We start from the raw sequence: 20,966 nt of genomic DNA on the forward strand, positions 1-20,966 counted from the left end.
ATAGATCAAGATTAACATTTAGGTTTAAAAGAATGTATGGAATATACTAGTTCAGTGTTTTCAACCTTTGATCATCAATCCATTGTAAAAAATACATTTTGCATTCATATTATATATCCAAAATAGAATATGCTTGCTATGCATAATATCTAGTATTTTCTACCTAAAATTCTATTCTACTTCACTTTTTGAATGCTGGTCACAATTCACTAAATTGATTTCTTGACTTACTAATGAATAGTAAACCTATTCTTTGAAATTCACTGTACCAGAATTTTGTATATGTGGCTCCATGCCAGGGCTCAGTTTACTACTGGTATCTTATTTTAAAATGGAATCTACAGTATTCTTATTCCCTTTCCAGTTACCCTATGGTCTAGTATTAATAGCAAAGTCACTTGAAGATGAACACATGATTTTAAAAGATCCAAGAGGTAATAAAATCTAAATGAGGCTGATGGCAGTGAAAGTGGAGAAGAAGAATCTGACATGAGAGATTTAGAGGCAGATTTTCAGGATTTGATAACTGATAGGACTTGAGTGTCTAGTGTCCCTCCCCAGATAATACAACATCCCAAGTGTATCATAATGTCCTCACTGTTCTGGCTGGGCAGAGAGATGAGGCAATAGCCTGACTCAGTGGCCCATCAAGTTTCCGGGCAAGTAGAGCTTAGGAAGTCACATTCTAAAGCTGAACTGCTAAATCCAAATGGGCAAAACAAGAGGGGAGGCAAGACATGGGGGAAACAAGATGGAGACCCAGAAGAACCCCTGCCAGCAGAAATTCTAATTATCTGAGATGACGACAAAAAAGTGAATCTTGAGGAAAAAGCAAGCAGATGATTCCTATCTGTGGTCTGAGTGTTTCCTGAGAGTTTAGGTAAAGGAGAGGGTGGTAACAGGCACAATATACGCTGGACACTATCCGGGACTTAAAGAGTAATACATGGTTTTACTTCTTTAGGAGTTCAAAGTCTAGTGCAGCATCTTATAAAGGAGCATCATTAAGGAAAAGCTTTTACTTTTTCACCATCCTACAATGCCAGGAGTGATGACTTTGTGTAGAGCTTTATAGTTTACAGAGAGCTTTCTCGTGTTATCTCATTTAATTCATTCAACAACCATGTGAGATAGATATTCTTATTATACACATATATTCATTTTATACACATAAGAAGGCAGAAACTTGGGTCTTGAGCTTAAGTATATCTAGATTTAAGTTTCATTCTCTTTCTACTAATTCAGAACTATTTATCAACAATAAACTACAATCATTAAGTGAAACTTACCTGATAAACTTTCTTACCATAGAATATGTGTTGGGAAGAGAGCATGGTTGCTAGAAGATTCTATTTTTAAAATGAATCTAAGATTCTATGATAAAAATAAATGTCTGGGATTTCCCTGGTGGTCCAGTGGCTGAGACCCTGCCCTCCCAATGCAGCGGGGGGCCCGGGTTTGATCCCTGGTAGGGGAACTTGATCCCACATGCTGAAACTAAAGATCCCACATTCTGCAACTGCAAGATCCCACAACTGCAAGACCCAGTGCAGCCAAATAAATAAATATTTTAAAAAAATATCTGATACTACATCACACACATTAAGATGGCTCTGATAAAAAACACAGATAATAACAAGGGTCATTGAGGATGTGGAGGAATTGGAACCTCACACATTGCCTGTGGGATTATAAAATGATGCAGCCATATAGGAAAACAATTTTTCAGTTTCTCAAGATACTAAACGCAGAGTTAGCATATGACTCAGCAATTCTAATCCTAGCTATATATCCAAGAGAAGAGAAAACATATGGCCACACAAAAGCTAGTTTACGAATGTTCATAACAGCTTTATTTGTGATAGTCAAAAAGTGGGAACAATCCAAATGTTAATCCACTGATGAATGAGTAAATTGTGGTATATCCTCACAATGGAATGTTATTCAACAGTAAAAAGGAATGAAGTACTTATACATACTACAACATAGATGAACTTTGAAAGCATTATGCTAAGTGAAAGAAATCAGACATAAAGAGCCACATTTTGTGTGATTTCATTTATATAAAATGTCCAGGATGGACAAATCCATCCATACCTAAAGCAGGTTGATAGTTGCCTGGGGCTGGTAGGGAGAAGGGGGTATGGGAAAGGGTTGGAGTAATGGAGAGTGACTTTTAATGAATACAGAATTTCTTTGTGGGGTGATAAAAATAATCTAAAGTTGATTTGGCAATGGTTGCACAACTCTGTGAATACACTTAAAATTGTTAAATTGTGCACTTTAAGTGGGTGAATTGTATGGGTTAGATATAATTGAATGAGTTAATTATGTATAAAGTTTAAAAAAAATTATAACCATGAAAAAAATTATTTCCTAGTTCTGTTTACTGAATAGGTCTAGAAATAATTATATACCAGTAGCAAAGAGCTCCCTTAGCACCAAGATTGTAAGTTTTGACAAACTATTCCCAAAACATTTAGGAGGTCAGAGAATCCTAGAATAGAATGTGATGAAAGAATCTAGCTGTATGACAAACATGTGAACCAACCTCTCTGAAAAGGATGGGGAGAAAAAGTGCTGACCTCAGTAACTTTGGAAATGGGTGGAGTCTGTATGAATAAAAGTGAAAGGAATTGTACATAATAAGTACTATAGTCAATAAAGATGCTTCCCTCAAGGGTAAAGATTAACAATTCTGAAACCAATATACATCCATACTGGAACTGAACAATCAAGTAAATGGATGGAGGATGGTGAGAGTCAGATTTCTTTCTTAGTGTTGGAGTTGGAAGTTACAGAAAAGCAAGAAGAAGCTAAATGATCCATGTGATAATGGATTAGAGTTGGGGACATCAGTGTGAACCCATTTTTAGCTTGATATAGATATAATGGTTGTATATAGAAATATTAATAAATATGTCCATGTGTATATATATCCATACATGTATTTTCTTTCTCTGTCAGCTGAGAGTGCCTAGAAGCAATGACACACCCCAATAGCAGCAAGCACTCCTATCTTGTATTTCTAATAACATTCTCCAGTAAAAGGAACCAGAGCTCTTTGGAGAAATGGCTGATTCTAACACTAGGGCAAGAAATATACAAGATGATCCTAGTGCCAGAAAGTAATGAAGTGTTCAAGAAACCTGCAATGGTAGAATTATATCAAAGGGACACAGGTGCCAACTGAAAGAGCTCAATGCCCCAAACTGGATCAACTTGAGCACAAATAAATAAAGTTACATTGGATTAAAAATCAAGATATAAAATCAATATCTATGAATACATAGTGCTATAAATAAATAAATAATTGAATGAATGAATGGAGGAATATAAACAAAGTTGTCATGCAGAAGAATTCCAATTTATATAGATACTCCCCCTTTAAGGAGAAGGAACATACCTTACTCCTTAAGTGTGGATTGTGCATAATAACTTCCAAAGAGGGAGGAGAGGAGTAACTTTACAGTGGGAAAAACCTGACAAGTATTACCTCAGCCTGGTGATCAAGGTTAACGTCACTGGTGATAAATCATGTTGATAGCATGAACCTCTGATAGGATGTGGTGAGAACTGTATTTTACCTCTGTGATCTTCCTCCCCAAGCCGCACAGTCCCAGGGCAATTATGAGGAAAACATCAGACAAACCCCAGTTGTTGGACAGTCTGTAAAATATCTGACCAGAATTCCTCAGAACTGTTAAGGTCATCACAAAGAAAGTCTGAGAAGCTGACTGAGTCAAAAAAACCATCCAAGAAAAGCCTGAGGAGACTTGTTGACTAAATGTAATGTGGTATTATCGATGGGATCCTGGAACAAAAAAAAAGATTACTTAAAAGCTAAGGAAATCTGAGTAAAGTGTGGGTTTCAGTTAATAATAATGCAGCAGAGCTTCCCTGGTGGCTCAGTGGTAAATGGGTTCGATTCCTGATCTGGGAAGATCCCACATGCCTTAGAGCGTGTAAGACCATGCATCGCAACTGTTGAGCCTGTGCTCTAGGACCCAGGAGCTGCAACTACTGAAGTGCACACGTCTGTGACCTGTGCTCCGCAACAAGAGAAGCCACCACAATGAGAAGCCTGCACACCGGAACTAGGGAGTAGCCCCCACCCACAGCAACTAGAGAAAAGTCACGTGGCATGGAAGACCCAGCATGGCTATGAATAAATAATAGCTATAAGTAAATAAATAATACGTAAAATTATTTTTAAAAAACGCAGCAGTATTGGTTCATTAATTATGACAAATATGCCACACTAATAATGCTAATAATGAGGGAAACTGCATGGTGTATATGAGATTTTTCTTTGTATTATCTCCACAATTTTTCTTTAATCTATAACTATTCCACAACAAAAAGTTTGTTTAAAAAAACCAATTTCCCACTAAAAAGAAGCAGAGCTTTTTGGAGAAATGGCTAATTCCTGGTCTGAGGAATAAAATGTACAGTAAAAGCCTGAAACATCTTGTTATTCTAGAAAGCAAGTAAGTTCTCAAAAAAATCAGTTGGATTATGTCAAAAGGACATAGGAAGCTGACACAAAGAGACTCTTCTTGGTAAAAAAACTGGACGCCATAAGCATTCACAAGAACATTTACAGCAATTGATGGAAAGCACTTATCATGTTTTTAAAATCATGATCTCATAAGAGATTTTACAGAGAGAAAGTGAAAAACATTCTTAGATATTCTGAAAATTGGCAATATAAAGGGAAAGAATTAAGCTTTATCCTATGTTTTCCATATGGACTGTTTCAGGCAATCAAATGGCACTTCTTTACTCTTTGCTACCTGTGATTCTTGAACCTGGATCTAAGCAAGCTTTAGAGCTAACTTAAAATTACAGGAAATATGGAGGATAGAGGAACAAGTTAAGTGAACCATTAAGAAGCAAATAAATAAGAATGGCTCACACTCTTTTAATTATTCAACAAGACAATTGCATGGAGATAAAAGGGAAAAGGAAGGACTTTAGATTCAAAGAAATGTGACATAACCAAAATAATGTGTTCCCCTAATATAGATTCTAATTAAAATAAGCTTATTATAAAATTGAATTTTTAAAGATAATTAGGAAAATCTTCATATGGACCAAAGAATTGTTACTAGTTTATTTGGTATGAAAATGGCATTGAAGTTATATAAGAAAATGTTCATATTTGTTAGAGATGGATATTGAAGTTGCAAGGATGAAATGATATGAAGTCTACTTCAAAGTAATGAATCAAAAAAGAGAAAGGGATAGATGAAGCAAGTGTTGCAAAATCTTGATAATCAAAGTATCTAGATAATGGGTTGTTTTTGTTGTTTAGTTGTTAAACTGTGTCCAACTCTTTGTGATCCCATGGACTTAGCCAGCCAGGCTCTTCTGTCTATGAGGTTTTCTGGGCAAGAATACTGGAGTGGGTTGCTATTTCCTTCTCTAGGGAATCTTCCCAACCCAGGGATCAAACCTGCCTCTCCTGAACCGGCAGGCAGGTTCTTTTATCACTGAGCCACCAGGGAAGCCCAGTGGATATATAGCTGTTAATTATACTCTTCTGTCTATTTGGAATATGTTTGAAAATAATCATTAACCCTTTTGAAGAGAAAGTTGCAAAAGAATACATCATATTCCATTTTTGTAGCCAGTGTGGTGGGCTCTATGATACACTGCCCAGATCTCCCTTTACTGAGGACGTGTTGCCCTGGCTGATGCCCTCAGCTGTCAGCCCCTTCAGAGACCGCCTCAGCTGTAGAGAGCTGCCTCGACCAGGGTCATACCACTTTTTGAGGTGACAAGTTCCAGTGACTGACTGATGTGGCAGTGTAAAGCCCTGGCCCTCTCAGCCCAACTTGGTACAACCCTGAAGGATCATTCTAACTCCAGAGAACCCTGTGGTATTGGCAGTTGTGGGGTCTGCATGATGACATGACATCCCTCTACCCATCCTGTCTGTTTCCTTTCTCCCGCTTCTCCAGATGGTGAGCCCAAGGACGAGTCTCAATAAACACTGTGCATTAACTGTTTACAAAACTCAAGACATGGGAGCAACCTCAATGTCCATAGACAGAGGAATGGATGCAAAAGATGTAGTATATGTGTATATGATGGAACACTGCTGCTGCTGCTGCTAAGTCACTTCAGTCGTGTCCGACTCTGTGATCCCATAGACGGCAGCCCACCAGGCTCCCCCGTCCCTGGGATTCTCCAGGCAAGAACACTGGAGTGGGTTGCCATTTCCTTCTCCAATGTGTGAAAGTAAAAAGTGAAAGTGAAGTCGCTTAGTCGTGTCCGACTCTTAGCGACCCCATGGACCACAGCCTACCAGGCTCCTCCATCCATGGGATTTTCCAGGCAAGAGTACTGGAGTGGGGTGCCATTGCCTTCTCCGGTATGATGGAATACTACAGAGCCATAAAAAAGAATGCAATGATGCCATTTGCAGCAACAAGGATGGACCTAGAGATTATCATACTAAGTGAAATAAATCAGAAAGACAAAGACAAATACCATATGATATCACTTATATGTTATCGAGGGGAACCTAACATATGGCACAAATGGACATAGTTATGAAACAGAAACATACTCAGACATAGAAAAGAGACTTACAGTTGCCAAAGGGAGAGAAGAAGTGGGAGAGGGATGGACTGGGAGTTTGGGATTAGCAGGTGCAAGCTATTGTATTAATATATAGAATAGATAAACAGCAGGTCCTACTGTACATAATACAGGCAACTGTATTCAATATCCAGTAATAAAGCATAATGGAAAAGAATATGAAAAAGAATATGTGTGATAGTAAGAACTGACGCAACATTGTAAATCAACTATACATCAATAGAATAAATTTAAAAACACAACACAGGGCTTCCAAAGGATCCTCCTGCCAGCGCAGGAGACTCCGGTTCGAGCCCTGGTCTGGGACAATCCCACATGCCATGGAGTAACTAAGCCCATGTGCCACAATATTGAGCCTGTGCCCTCGGGCCCGTGTTCCACAACACAAGAGTAGCCCCTGCTCACCACAACTAGAGAAAAACCCTCACAGCAACGAAGACCCAGCACAAATCAAAATAAATAAATAAAATTATTTTAAAATAAATAAATAAAAATAAGAAAAAGCACTGTGCATGCTAAATGCCATCTCAGAGTCTGCTTCCCTGGGAATCCTATTTGTGACAGTCTGATGGGTTGGATTGTACTGCTGCTGCTGCTAAGTCGCTTCAGTCGTGTCCGACTCTGTGCGACCCCATGGACTGCAGCCACCTGCAGGCACCTACTAGGCACCTCTGTCCATGGGATTTTCCAGGCATGAGTACTGGAATGGGTTGCCATTGCCTTCTCCGGGTTGGATTGTATCCCACTCTAAAATTCATATGTTGAGGTCCTAACCTCCAGTAGCTCAGAAGGTGATCTTTCTTAGAGATAAGCTCTCTAAGGAGGGTTAAAGCGAGGTCATTAGGGTGGGCCCTCATCCCCTGGGATTCTTATGAAAAGGGGAAACTTGGACATATCTGAATTGTGGGAACACGTGCAAAGTTCTCTTGCAGAGTTTGGCATTACAAGAGAAGGAAGTATGGGGACTTCCCTGGAGGTCCAGCAGTTAAGATTCCGTGCTTTCACTGCTGGGGGCACAGATTCAGTCCCTGGCTGGGAAGTTGGGGAACTAAGATCCCGCATGTCTCACAGCACAGCCAAAAAAAAGAAAAAAAGACAATAACAACAAGAGAAGGAAGTATGGGCAAACACAGAAATCTGTTTCCTTTTATAAGGACCGAAGTATGCATAGGAGATTTTTCTTTGGTAACATTCACTTCTAGTCCTTCTGGGCGTCTTTAATGGCCAGTGGAACACAACATGGGGGGAAAACCCTGCTTCCATTGACAATGCTTCAGGAAATAGGTTGCTCATATGCACAGTGGTGAATCACCTGAAACGACTCATTTGTGTAAATTTGAGAAGAGATTCAGAAGATTTCTTTAATTCCAAAATGTTGACTTGCAGTGGAAAACAATGTGATTGACCTCATTCTCCATCTTGCCAGAAAATAGGATTAATGTTTACCTCAGAACAAGAATACGAGGCTTAATGTTTCAGAGGAGGTTTTTGATGAGTGGTATTTAAGAAATTCAACCTGTTTGAGCTGCAACTGAGGTCATCTGTTTTCTTGTTTAGCTAAACAGGAATTCTATCTTGTTCTTCCTTTAGTACCGGCCTGGGTGCCTGGTACTCCCCCAGAGGCCAACAGTCCTGGCCCTCTCACTTTCTGAGGGTGATAATGAGGCTTCCTGAAGCCATAGCCAGGCAGGTCACTGCCCCCTGCCCCTTGCGTGGTTGCCACTGGAGGGTATGCCTTTCCCGTTCTGGGGTCCTGAGCCCTTTTTCCACAAGGAACACTTTCCATACCCAGAAGGGTCACTTTGGGCTGAGCAGCTTCAAAAAGGCAATTAACATTAAGTGGGAAAGCAGTCTCAAAACCTTGGCAGCCAGTGGACTGCAGCTCAAATCACACATCTAAACACTGGGAGTAGGGAACAATGAAAAGGAACAATTGCTTAGCGGACATTGAAAACCTATTTTCCTAAAGCTACAATCATGTCTCTCTCTTTCAACCCCAAGATAAAGGACACGGTTGAAGCCCTTCTCAGAAAGCAGGTGGGATTGAGGAGATTTATTTGTGACTTACTGGAAGCACAAACAGAAGCTTTTATTGTTGATAGCTAGGCTGGGTGGCTGCCAGGAGACACATCCCAGAGGAGCTGGGTTGCCAAGTCCTGACACACAAAGAGAGCTGACCTAGTCCTTTTTTATGCTGACTGCCTACTCAGAAATTATATCAGAGAACGGTATTGAAAGACCCAGTGATTTAAGACAATTATGGAGAATTTAGAGCAATCCTAGTTCTAAGGGACCATTTAAAGGGCAGTGGTGAAGCAGTATAATCATTAGCTTTATGTGCAACCACTGTTCAGTTTCTGTAGGGAAACTGCCCTGAGACAGCTCTACATGGCCAGACATTCAGTACCATCATCTTCCTCCTCCTTGGAAACTACAGATTTAAGTTCAAACTTTCAGCAAATGCTTCCTAGAAACCTCCAGGGGAAAGCATTGTTAATAACCAGTAATTACAGGCTAGGGAATATTTTTCAGATTCTGAAATGTAATTCAGAGGGAGAAAGGGACAGTGTGTACATGCTGGGATGTTTGGGAAAGAAGAAAGAGTGCAGGGGAGGGGAGAGAGAAAGATCAAGTTTTTAGGTGAAGAGTAAAAGCAGAGATGTTACTTTGTCAACAAAGGTCCGTCTAGTCAAGGCTATGGTTTTTCCAGTAACCATGTATGGATGTGAGAGTTGGACTATAAAGAAAGCTAAGCACTGAAGAATTGATGCTTTTGAACTGTAGTGTTGGAGAAGACTCTTGAGAGTCCCTTGGACAGCAAGGAGATCCAACCAGTCCATCCTAAAGGAGATCAGTCCTGGGTGTTCATTGGAAGGACTGATGTTGAAGCTGAAACTCTGGTATTTTGGCCACCTGATGCGAAGAGCTGACTCATCTGAAAAGACCCTGATGTTGGGAAAGATTGAAGGCAGGAGGAGAAGGGGACGACAGAAGATGAGATGGTTGGATGGCATCACTGACTCAATGGACATGAGTCTGGGTAAACTCCAAGAGTTGGTGATGGACAGGGAGGCCTAGCGTGCCGCAGTTCATGGGGTTGCAAAGAGTGGGACACGACTGAGTGACTGAACTGAACTGAACTGAATCTACAACATGGGCATCCCTGGTGGCTCAGAAGTAAAGAATCGGCCTCCCAATGCAGGAGACGAGGGTCTGCCAATGCAGATCCCTGGGTCGGGAAGATCCCCTGGAGGGGAAATCTTGTCTGGGAAATCCCATGGACAGAGGAGCCTGGCGGGCTACAGTCAATGGGTTCACAAAAGAGTTGGACAGGACTTAGTGACTAAACAACAGCAAATCTACAATGTGGAGGAAGACATAGGTCTTCTTAGACACAACAGAATCCTAAGATGGTGGGGCTAGAAAGAGCTCTAGAGATGATTTTCCTGTCCCTCACTGGTCATTTTACTAATGAGGAAAAGTGGAGCGACCTGTCCAAAGACGCAGTGCCAAGTGGTGGCACAACAGGGCTAGAAGCCAGGTGCTAACTCTTGTCACGAAACCCTAACTTCCCATCCATCTGTGTTTGAGTCCCACTTTGCTTGACAGCTCTGGCCCCTCATCCATCAGAGGTTTTGGACAAAGGGAACAGTTAGCAGGTGGGATTCTGACTCAGTACAATTACCCTTCAGCTTCTGTCTTATATCATCTCATCCTAAAACAAGTAAATCAGTTCTGTTTTTCCACCAGCTCTTATTTTCTTAATATTTCATTTGGAAAATATGACACTTAAGTATAAAAGAAGAAGAATAGCCCTAAAAGATCTTTCTACAAAGCAATTCACATTCTATGATCTTTTATTATGGTATGGATCCACACATATCCCACACTTGTAGTATCATCTGCTGCAGTCTCATGTCTCCTCCCCCACCTACAATAAGTTTGTTCTTTGTAGTAACCTGAATCCCAAGGATTTTACCAGGATGCAGTCCAGGGATCACAAAGGACTTAAGGTATTGGCTCTTCCAGATAAACCGATTGAAACCATTTAATTTGTAGTATACTGGGGGAGGGGCATGCATGGTAATGGGTATAATATAAAACATAATAATAGTGTTTGTCTAGAGCTCAGCCTTGGGTCTTTAATTACCTTCTTCTCACCTTTATTATCATCTTGTAGTCTACTAGACATACTGTCGCCTCAACTACCAACAGGCCAATATAGTAATTTATGTTTATTTCTTTGAGGTACACACTGTCAAAAACAAGAATGACACAAATGGGGACTATTTAGTTTGGATTCTTAACAGATGGCTGGTACCTAGCACCCAGAATCCTCCAGGCATCTGAGTTTTATCTTGTCATCCAATGCTTAATCCGTATTTCCTTATAGAGGAAGGGAGGTAATAATCCTCTTGCTTTCCTCACCTGGTCTCCAGGACCTAGGTGAGGGCATATATGGGGAAATGATGAGATATTCTTCAAAGCTGGGGAAGTAAAATTGTCCACATAAATGTTTTAAAATGATTAATGTCTGTATAAATACACCCTTTTGCCTCAACACAAGAATTTCTCATTCTTTCGGGTATCTAAAAGAAATGTATGGGACTTCACTGGCGGTCCAGTGGTTAAGACACCATGCTTCCACTGCAGGGGGTCCAACTTTGATCCCTGACCAGGGAACTGAGATTTCACATATCACATGGTCAAAAAAATAAAAGACAATTAAAAAAAGAAATTTACATGTGACCAACTAAGTCAATAAAAATTAATTTTTAGGCATCTACTCAGTGGCTTCCCAGGTGGCTCAGTGGTAAAGAATCTGCCTGCCAATGAAGATCCCCTGGAGAAGGAAATGCAGCCCACTCCAGTATTCTTGCCTGGGAAACCCCTTGGACAGAGGGGCCTGGCGGGCTACCATCCATGGGGTTGCAAAGAGTTGGACACGACTGAGCATGCACTCAGTGATGCGGTGACTCAGTGTTCAGTGATACACCTAGTAGTATGGAGGTTAATAGTAATAGCTGATGTTTACTGAGTTCTTACAGCATGCCCAGCATCAGCTGAGCATTAGCACGTGAGCTGCCTCATTTGCCCTTATAGCCACTCCTATGAGATAGGTCCCGTTACCATGTCCACCTTAAACATTAGATCTAAGGCACAGAGAAGGTAATCATTTGCCCAACATCATACAGCTGGCAAGTGGGACAGCCAGGATTTGAGCATAGTTTGATTCCAGAATTTATGATCTTAAGGAACTTTACATCATGATTCCCACCTTCAGTAAATTTATAGTCTAGTTGGGTGAAACCTGTCTAACACACATTAAAATGACTGTAAATTATGTTAGATGCATGTATATAATCAAGTGCTAAATTAGATGCTATCAACTGTGGATACTTCAGAAGTTCAGGAGGCACAGGGAGCCATGGATCAGGCAGACAAGGTTTCTTGGAGCTGATCCTTGAATTGTCTCTGAAACGTGCACAGAGAAAAGACCACCCCAGGCAAGAAGGAGGCAAAAGAGCTGGAAGCAAGAGTGAGCAAGACCCGTGCAGGAGGAGGAAGCACTCAGCCTGCCCACAGCTCTGTGGGGCTGAAGGGAGGGGCTGGACTGGCTATGAAGTCCTTTAAAGCAGAGCAGAGTTTAGGCTTGTGCAGCAGCAGGAAGGGAGTCATTAAAGGCCCTGGATCCATAAAGCAATACTGGGCTATCCCATTAGAAAAGGAATGTTTAAGGAAGATGTGCTTGGCAGGATATAGAAGACCCCTCTTATTAAAATCCACCAATTAAAGATTGACATAAAACTTAGAAAAATATGTATGAAATTACTCTAAATTGTTACCAATGCTTATTCTCAAATTCACAGTTTATTCTGTATAATCTTTATGATTTATTTTTATCCTTATTTCACATGAGCAAGTTCTACCAATTTGATCTCTACAATACTTTTCAAAGCTGTCCATTTCTCTATACTTCCTTGCCATTACTTTAGTTTGGCTACCATCCTAAGGGAAAAGGGAGCCATCAGAGAAGCCTTTCTGGAAGAGATGACATTTTTCCAGAGTTCTGAATATTTAGTAAGAATTAGCTAGGTGTGAAGGGAGGAGGTAGGAATGGGGATGGGATTGAGAAGGTGGGAACAAGATGGAGGGGGAGAGGGGAGATAGCATAATGGGCAGAAGAAAGAAAAAAAGTTAACAGACACAGAATTTAGTGCTAGACCGGAGGTGATGCAATAAGAAAAATCAAAGGTGGTGTTAACTTAGTGACGGGTATCACTAGTGGGTGGTGAGGGCCCAGATTTCAGGCTGGAAGGCTGATGACCTTGTTATGTGGTATCTAAACATTTGATCAAGATGTCACTTCTTTTTTTTTTTTTTTAATTTTTTTATTAGTTGGAGGCTAATTGCTTCACAACATTTCAGTGGGTTTTGTCATACATTGATATGAATCAGCCATAGATTTACACTTATTCCCCATCCCGTTCCCCTCTCCCATCTCCCTCTCCACCCGATTCCTCTGGGTCTTCCCAGTGCACCAGGCTGGAGCACTTGTCTCGTGCATCCCACCTGGGCTGGTGATCTGTTTCACCATAGATAGTATACATGCTGTTCTTTTGAAACATCCCACCCTCACCTTCTCCCACAGAGTTCAAAAGTCTGTTCTGTATTTCTGTGTCTCTTTTTCTGTTTTGCATATAGGGTTATCGTTACCATCTTTCTAAATTCCATATATATGTGTTAGTATGCTGTAATGTCCTTTATCTTTCTGGCTTACTTCACTCTGTATAAGGGGCTCCAGTTTCATCCATCTCATTAGGACTGGTTCAAATGAATTCTTTTTGACGGCTGAGTAAAATTCCATGGTGTATATGTACCACAGCTTCCTTATCCATTCATCTGCTGATGGGCATCTAGGTTGCTTCCATGTCCTGGCTATTATAAACAGTGCTGCGATGAACATTGGGGTGCATGTGTCTCTTTCAGATCTGGTTTCCTCAGTGTGTATGCCCAGAAGTGGTATTGCTGGGTCATATGGCAGTTCTATTTCCAGTTTTTTAAGGAATCTCCACACTGTTTTCCATAGTGAAGATGTCACTTCTTAAGACTTCCATGGTGGTCCAGTGGTTAAGAGTCCACCTGCTAATGCAAGGGACACAGGTTCATTCTCTGGTCTGGGAAGATCCCACATGCCATGGGGCAACTAAGCCCAGATGCTACAACTACTAAAGCCCGTGTGACCCAGAGCACATGCTCCACAACAAGAGAAGCCACTGCAATGAGAAGCCCATGCACCGAAACTAGAGAGTAGCCCCTGCTCCCCAAAACTAGAGAGAAAGTCTGCACGTAGCACAAAGACCCAGGACAGCCAAAAATAAGTAAATAAATAAATTTCTTTTTAAAAGTCACCTCTTACACCCTAGAAGACAGACAGCCTCCAGTGTGGGGGATACAAAGGGCCCTTGAAAAGATGACGTATGAGCCAGGCCTTGAACACACAATTTGGCCTTCTCAGTGGAGGGAACAATCTTGGCAAAGGCACCATGTCTGGTGGCAAGAAGAGCAAGGATCCTAAATGCCAGACTAAGCTCTGGGAAGATTAATCTCTTTGAGGGTATGGGTGCTGAGAAATAGACCTCAGTAGGGATAAACTAAACTAAAGGATAAGATCCATTTGGAAACTATGTGTTGTTTTAGAGATATGTTGAAAAATAAATTAAGTAAAAAATTTAAATTATCTTTCAGAATCCAGTGAGAAGTTAGTGCAAGATTTTTTTTAAAAACAGTCTTATTGGGATATAATTCATATACCATACAATTCATATTTTGAAAGTGTACAATTCAGTGGTTTTTTAATATATTCACAGAGTTACACAAACATTGCCACAATTAATTTTAGAACACTTTTCATCACCTCCCAAAGAAGCTCATTTCTACCTTTTCTGCCAGCTCTTAGTAATTATTAGTTTATTCCTATCAGTGTGGGGTTGTTTACTTTGGACATTTCATATAAAAGGATTCAGAGAATATGTGATCTTTTGTGACTGACTTCTTTTATAAATGCTAGATCTTGCAACTTCATGATTTGTCATTAAATAACCAATGGTTATACATTTTCAATTGTGTTAGGAAGTAATAATAGTAAATATTCAGAAAACAGTCAGTGGGGCAGGACAGTAGTGTAAGGATAAAGACTCTAGGCCAGGAATCAGGAGGTTTGAGTTCTTGTCTTGTTTCTGCTCTTAACCAGGTATGTGATCGCGAGCAAGGCAGCACCTCTCTGGGCCCCAGGTCACCATCTGTAAGATAAGAGGAATGGGATTAGAACAGCCATTCTTAACCTTTAACATACAGTAAAATTGCATGTGAAGCTTTTTGGAAAAAAAAGCAATCCTGGGATCTCACCCCAAGATATTTCAAAAGCTTCTAAGGTGAGTTTGTTGCTTGACAGGCGTTAGGTATTTCAGGGCTTACATGTTCTTTAGGTTTCCTTCTAGATCTGACATCCTATGAGGTAAATTTATTTACCAGTGCATTTTGCCTAGACTCATACCTGTGGCTTTTGGTGAAGTCCCACTGTCTGTGGTCAGTAATTACATCAAATGTGAGGTCCTTGTGATGACGCTCTGGATACAGCAGTTGCTGGTGGCAGTGGTCCTGGGTGCCTGACTTGAACTCATTGTGAGTCATAGGAATAACCAATAGCAATTTGCCTTCCCAAATACTTCCCTCTCGGTAGAGGACAGAAATAACTGAAAATAAGGAACAAGCTATGTGAGTAAACAGCATACGTATGGTGTATTCCTAAGCCCTGAAATCTGTGACTGTGTGTGTGAGAGAGAGAGACAGAGGGAGAGAGGCAGATGGAGAGAGAATGCTTGATGTTTTAAAAGCCCATTTCCCTCTAGACAGCTGGTCAAATTCCTATCTTGTGAGGCTACTTTAAACAAGATGGGAAGAGATACTGAACACTTTTAGGGGAAGTCTTGAGTTCCGTACTTTCTGTTTACAAGAAAAATGTAGACATTTGACCTTCTCCTTGAGTATTAGCAGTTCGTCACTCCCATTCCTTTTTATCTCTCTTCAGCTGCCAACCTCCTTCTTAAAGCGGGAGAAGGCGAAGCTAAAATTATAAACCTGGCCTCCACTTAAGAAAAAATAGAGAAAGAAACCTCACAAATGTAAATGAATTAACAGTCACTGTTACCTAATATGCAATGTTCAAAACAGCAGGGAGAGTTGCTTGCTTCCTACTTTAGTTTAGTTACAAAATCAGTCTTCAGTGCATGGTTTTGTGGCCATCTTATGCGCGTGTGTGCTAAGTCACTTCAGTCATGTCTGACTCTTTGTGACCCCATGGATGGTAGCCCGCAAGTCTCCTCTGTCCATAGAATTCTCCAGGCAAGAATACTGGAGTGGGTTGCCATGCCCTCTCCTCCTCAAAGCTTCCTTTTACTAGCTATGAAATAATTTTATTCCATAAATCTTATAACATTTTGGCTTTTGAGTTTACTTTATCTAATGATTTTCATGTCTTATTTCCCTTCATCCCACTTATCTTTATGCACAATTTTCTGCTGTATAGTTTTTCACATTTTAGTATCTCTGAAATCAGGAAGCACCTCACAACCAGTGGTATCGGAAGTTCAGTGAAATATGGTAAGTTTTTTTGTTTTGGTAAGCTCTTTTTGAGTGAGCTTTTTTACCTCCTACCATCCACTGAATGAGGTTCTTCCTTCCAACCAAATTTAGTTCTAATTCATAAATTTCACAACAGTGAAAGTGAAAGTTGCTCAGTCCATAGAATTCTCCAGGCCAGAATACTGGAGTGGGTAGCCTTTCCCTTCTCCAGGGGATCTTCCCAACCCAGGGATCGAATCCAGGTCTCCCTCATTGCAGGTGGATTCTTTACCAGCTGAGCCACAAGGGAAGCCCAAGAATACTGGAGCGGGTAGCTTATCCCTTCTCCAGTGGATCTTCTGACCTAGGAATTGAACCGGGGTCTCCTGCATTGCAGGCGGATTCTTTACCAACTGAGCTATCAGGGAAGCCCTTAAATCTCATAAAAGTCTTACATTATTTTTGTGAAACTATTTGACACTAATATAATTCCAATAGCACTCTGACATATATATTCATAAGAAGTGACACATAAGAAAAAAAAAAGAAGTGACACATAAGTCTACCTTATTTTAATGACTATATAACATTCTATTCTCTGAATATAATTTTATTAGCTAGTCCCTATTAATACTGCAAATAATGTTCAGATAGACATGCTTTGTATACTTACCTAGTTATTTCCCTAGGATGCATTTCTAAAAGCAGAGAATGATTACCTGTATTACAGGTACAATGCAGCAAGCTTTCCTTTCCCTATGTTTTCATGTGATAACTGGGCTGTAAACCGTTATTTCCAGTCTAATGATGATCTTTTCCTTTCTCTTATTCATTTTTTTTTAGTGGAGTAAAACATACAGCATAAAGTTAACTATTTTAACCATCTTTCTGTGCGCAGTTCAGTGGCATTAAGTGTATTCACATGGGTGCAAATACATCACAGTTATCCATCTCCAGAAGGATGATCAAATCACACTGTAGAAGTAAGTAATTGCTGCTCCTCAGAACTTATTTATCTATGAAACACACATTTGTTGAATAGTCTCATTTGTCAAGTAGTATATTTGTTACCCATAAATATTATATTAGTGAAGGTGGTTTTGTTGCAAATGACAGAAAACCCAACACAAACTGACAAGCAATAGTTTTCCTTCCAAACATAGCTGAATTCAATTGTTTCCATCACCAAGATTTTGTTTCTCTCTCTTTTTCTCTTGGTTGTCTTCTCTCCAACCAGTGCCTTTATTTTCAAACAGATTTATCTCTTGTGGTATGAGAATGACTGTAGCCCTGTGCCCTACTGACCATGTGCGGAAGAAAGAGGGAGAGAAAGAAAAGAATTCCTCTTCTGGTAACTGGAGAAAGTCCTGAGATTTACTATGATTGGAAAGGCTCAGAGCACAGGGCTCCCCTAAACCAGTTAGGCCACTGGAAACAGGACAATAACTGGCTGATTTAGGCCTGTGTCTTTTCCTCCACCCTGGGACAGGGTGTTGGGGAAGCCCCATCCAGATCACAAACCTCCAGAGCAGAGAATTCAGGAAGAAAATCAAGCCTGTTGCCAAAAGAACAGGAAGGGACACTATGGTGACAAAAATAACGTCCACTTCCATTCAGGAGTAGAGCGAAGATGTCATAGGAGAAACCACATCACACATCACATAAAGGTACTTAGAGAAGAGAGGAAGTGAAGTTTTGTTCAATATGGTGGTAGTTTAGGTGCTCAGTCGTGTCTGACTCTTGTGGCCCTATGGACTGTAGCCAGCCAGGTTCCTCTGTCCATGGGATTCTCCAAGCAAGAATACTGAAGTGGGTTGCCATTTCCTTCTCCAGGGATCTTCCCAACCCAGGAATCGAACCTGGGTCTCCTGCATTGCAGACAGATTCTTTACTGACTGAGTTACAAGGGAAGCCCTGTGTTCAGTACATCAGTTTTTAAAAATCATATATAATGCCTTGTACTGTACTGAGTACTGATGCTATAACATGTTAAAAAAAATTCAGCCTTGGCCGTCAGGAAATTTATATTCCAATGAGGAAACAGACATATAAACAGATCTAATAGGCTGAGTGTCAGGCGAGGTGGGCTTGCTGCAGAAGCCCAGACAAGGGCACCCACATCCTGAGAACCCAGGAAAGTCTTCCTAGAATAAATGACACCTGAGCTGAATCTTGCTATATGACATGAAGAAGGTGGAAAGAGACTTTAGGGTAAAGAAAACTGAATGAAATGGTTAGAGGGGAATTATAAATAGTTCAGTATCCCAAAACTAACATCTGTGGAATGCTACTATATGCTAGACACTTCTCAGCCCTTTTCCTATAATATTTCATGTAATTAATATATTCAGAGAATATCAAATAACCTAGCATCCTAGAAGGAAGGTGCATGAGAAGAAAAACAAAACATAACAAAAACAAGCAAACAAACACCAAAAGATCAGCCTGATAAAAACAGGTTGGAATCAGATTATGGAAGGGCTTTCAATATCTGTAGTATACCTAATTCAGTAGGTATTAGGAGCTAATGAAAATTTTAGGGCAAGGGTTTGACCTGACCAAAGCTATACTTTATAAACATTTTCCAGATTCAATACCTCCAAGATGTCAGAGAGCAGAAAGAATTATATATGGACAACTGTTGAAGAGGTTGCTAAAGTACGCCAGCCAGAGGTCAAGAGTCCCCTTCTGCCCCCGTGACTCTCAGACACTTGCTGATCTTCTTGTAAATGCTCTTCCTAACGCCGTCTAAAATCTTTGCTTTGTTGGACCAACCCTACATTCTTAATCTCTACAGAATATACCCTTCTCTTCCTTGCCTTACTAAAATTTGGTTTTTTGTGTTGTTTTGTTTTCTTCTCTCAAGATTTCACTTCTACTGACCCCCTTGAGCAGAGGTAATTGATCATCCCACTGGACTAGAACTAATCCACTTAAAAACCATTTTTAGCCACCTCCCTCTTCCTTTGAGGACCATCCAACCCTCCCCCTCATCTTCCAGGCTTCACTTATTCTTCCCTCTTCGAACTGTACTCTACTGAATGTTTTTTGGCAATTATCATTTAGATGCTAAATCCAACAGGTTTCATGTTTTAACTTGGGACATTTGATTCTATTGACCCATTGTTTCTTCACAGATTCTCCAGAAATTATTTCTTCCTGTTTCTCCTTATATGTCTCTGGCCATTCTCTCAATCTCTTGTGCAAATTCTTCCTATCCCCACTTCTTAAATATAAGTATGCCTTGGGCTTCTTCCTCTGCCATCTTCCCTTCTCACCTGCCATGCTCCTTCAATGCTTTGAATCATCACCCAAGTGCTGGTGAGCTGACAGCTCACAAATCCATACCATCAGCCCCAGGTGCTCTCCTGAGTTTTAAAAATCTGTGTGTCCAATTGCCTACTATGCAGCGCTGAGTTGATGTTTCACTGAAAGTCCAATTCTGCATCCCTGAAAGAGTAAACTCTTTCCTATCTCCCCACCCACCCAAGCAAAAAACTGGAAGTCACTTCAGTTCTTCTGTTTCACTAACCACTTATAATCAGTCACTGAGTACTGTTCATTCTGCCTGTTTAGTATCTCTCATAGCTTTCTCTCCTTTTTCATTATAATTTCTTTAATTTAGCATCTCATTGTTTATTTGCCAAATTGTGTCCAACTCTTTTGTGACCCCATGGATGGTAGCCTGCCAACCTCCTCTGTCCGTGGGATTTTCCAGGCAAGTATACTGGAGTGGGTTGCCATTTCCTTCTCCAGGGGATCTTCCCAACCCAGAGATCGAACCCACATCTCCTGCATTGGCAGGTGGGTTCTTTACCACTGGGCCACCTGGGAAGCCTTACCATCTCATGATCCTTTACCAAAATGTTACCTTTTTATTTTGAAGATTGTCAGATATACATGGAGTATAATAAAACCCTACATATGCATCATCTGAGCTGAATAATTATTAACTTTCTGCCATAGCTACTTCATCTATTATTTGTACCATGTTTTAGAGCAAATCCAGACATCATGATATGTCACTCATAAACATTTCAGTATGCTGTTGTATTACATTACCACAGTAGCATTTTCACACCTAACCAAGTTAACAAGAATGCCTTAATATTATCTAATACTATGTTTTTCTTCCAGATTTTCTGTTTGCAGCTGGCCTGTTTGAATCAAGATCCAGACAAGGTCCACACACTGCATGTAGTTGAAGCCTCTTGGAAAGTAAAACAGTTCCCCTTCTTTGATCCTTCCCATTGAAATCTTTTTTAAATTAGTTAATTAATTTTTTGACCACAGCTTGTGGTTTGCAGGATCTTAGTCTCTCCACGAGAAATTGAACCTGGGCCCCCTGCAGTGGAAGTGTGGAGTCTTAACCATTGGACCACCAGGGAATTCTCCCTCCTGGCTCTTTAAAGAGATTGAATTAGCTGTCTTGTTTCACCTAAATTTTTGCATTGTCTCTCTCCCTTGGGCCTTGCTTCTTCCCACCTCTTCCAATCTATCTTCTACACTGCTGTCAGAGCCATCTTTCAAAACTGCAGTTTGGATCATGTTACTCCCCTGTTTGAAACTCTTCAAAGGTCCCCATGAGCTGCCACAATAAAATCTAAACTTCTTCATTTGTCATATAATGTTTTCACTGATCTCTACCTAAATTTCCAGTTTAGTGCGATGCTTCCTCATACTAAGCAGACCAAAAAAATCCCGCCCCCCTCCCCCCTGCCCCACCAAGCACT

At 40.6% G+C, this 20,966-nt stretch overlaps 1 long non-coding RNA gene across 1 annotated transcript in view; it reads left to right on the plus strand.

Moving 5' to 3' along the window:
- The window catches only part of LOC122427615, a 34,951-nt gene extending 14,590 nt beyond the window's left edge, over nucleotides 1-20,361 (plus strand). The window contains exons 3-4 of the long non-coding RNA XR_006265497.1: nucleotides 17,132-17,216; nucleotides 18,822-20,361. This is a non-coding gene — a long non-coding RNA (uncharacterized LOC122427615). The remainder of the gene's footprint in view (nucleotides 1-17,131; nucleotides 17,217-18,821) is intronic.
- The last annotated feature ends 605 nt before the right edge of the window (nucleotides 20,362-20,966 follow it).

Source organism: Cervus canadensis, chromosome 25 (assembly GCF_019320065.1).
Source record: "Cervus canadensis isolate Bull #8, Minnesota chromosome 25, ASM1932006v1, whole genome shotgun sequence".
Taxonomy (NCBI): Eukaryota; Metazoa; Chordata; class Mammalia; order Artiodactyla; family Cervidae; genus Cervus; species Cervus canadensis.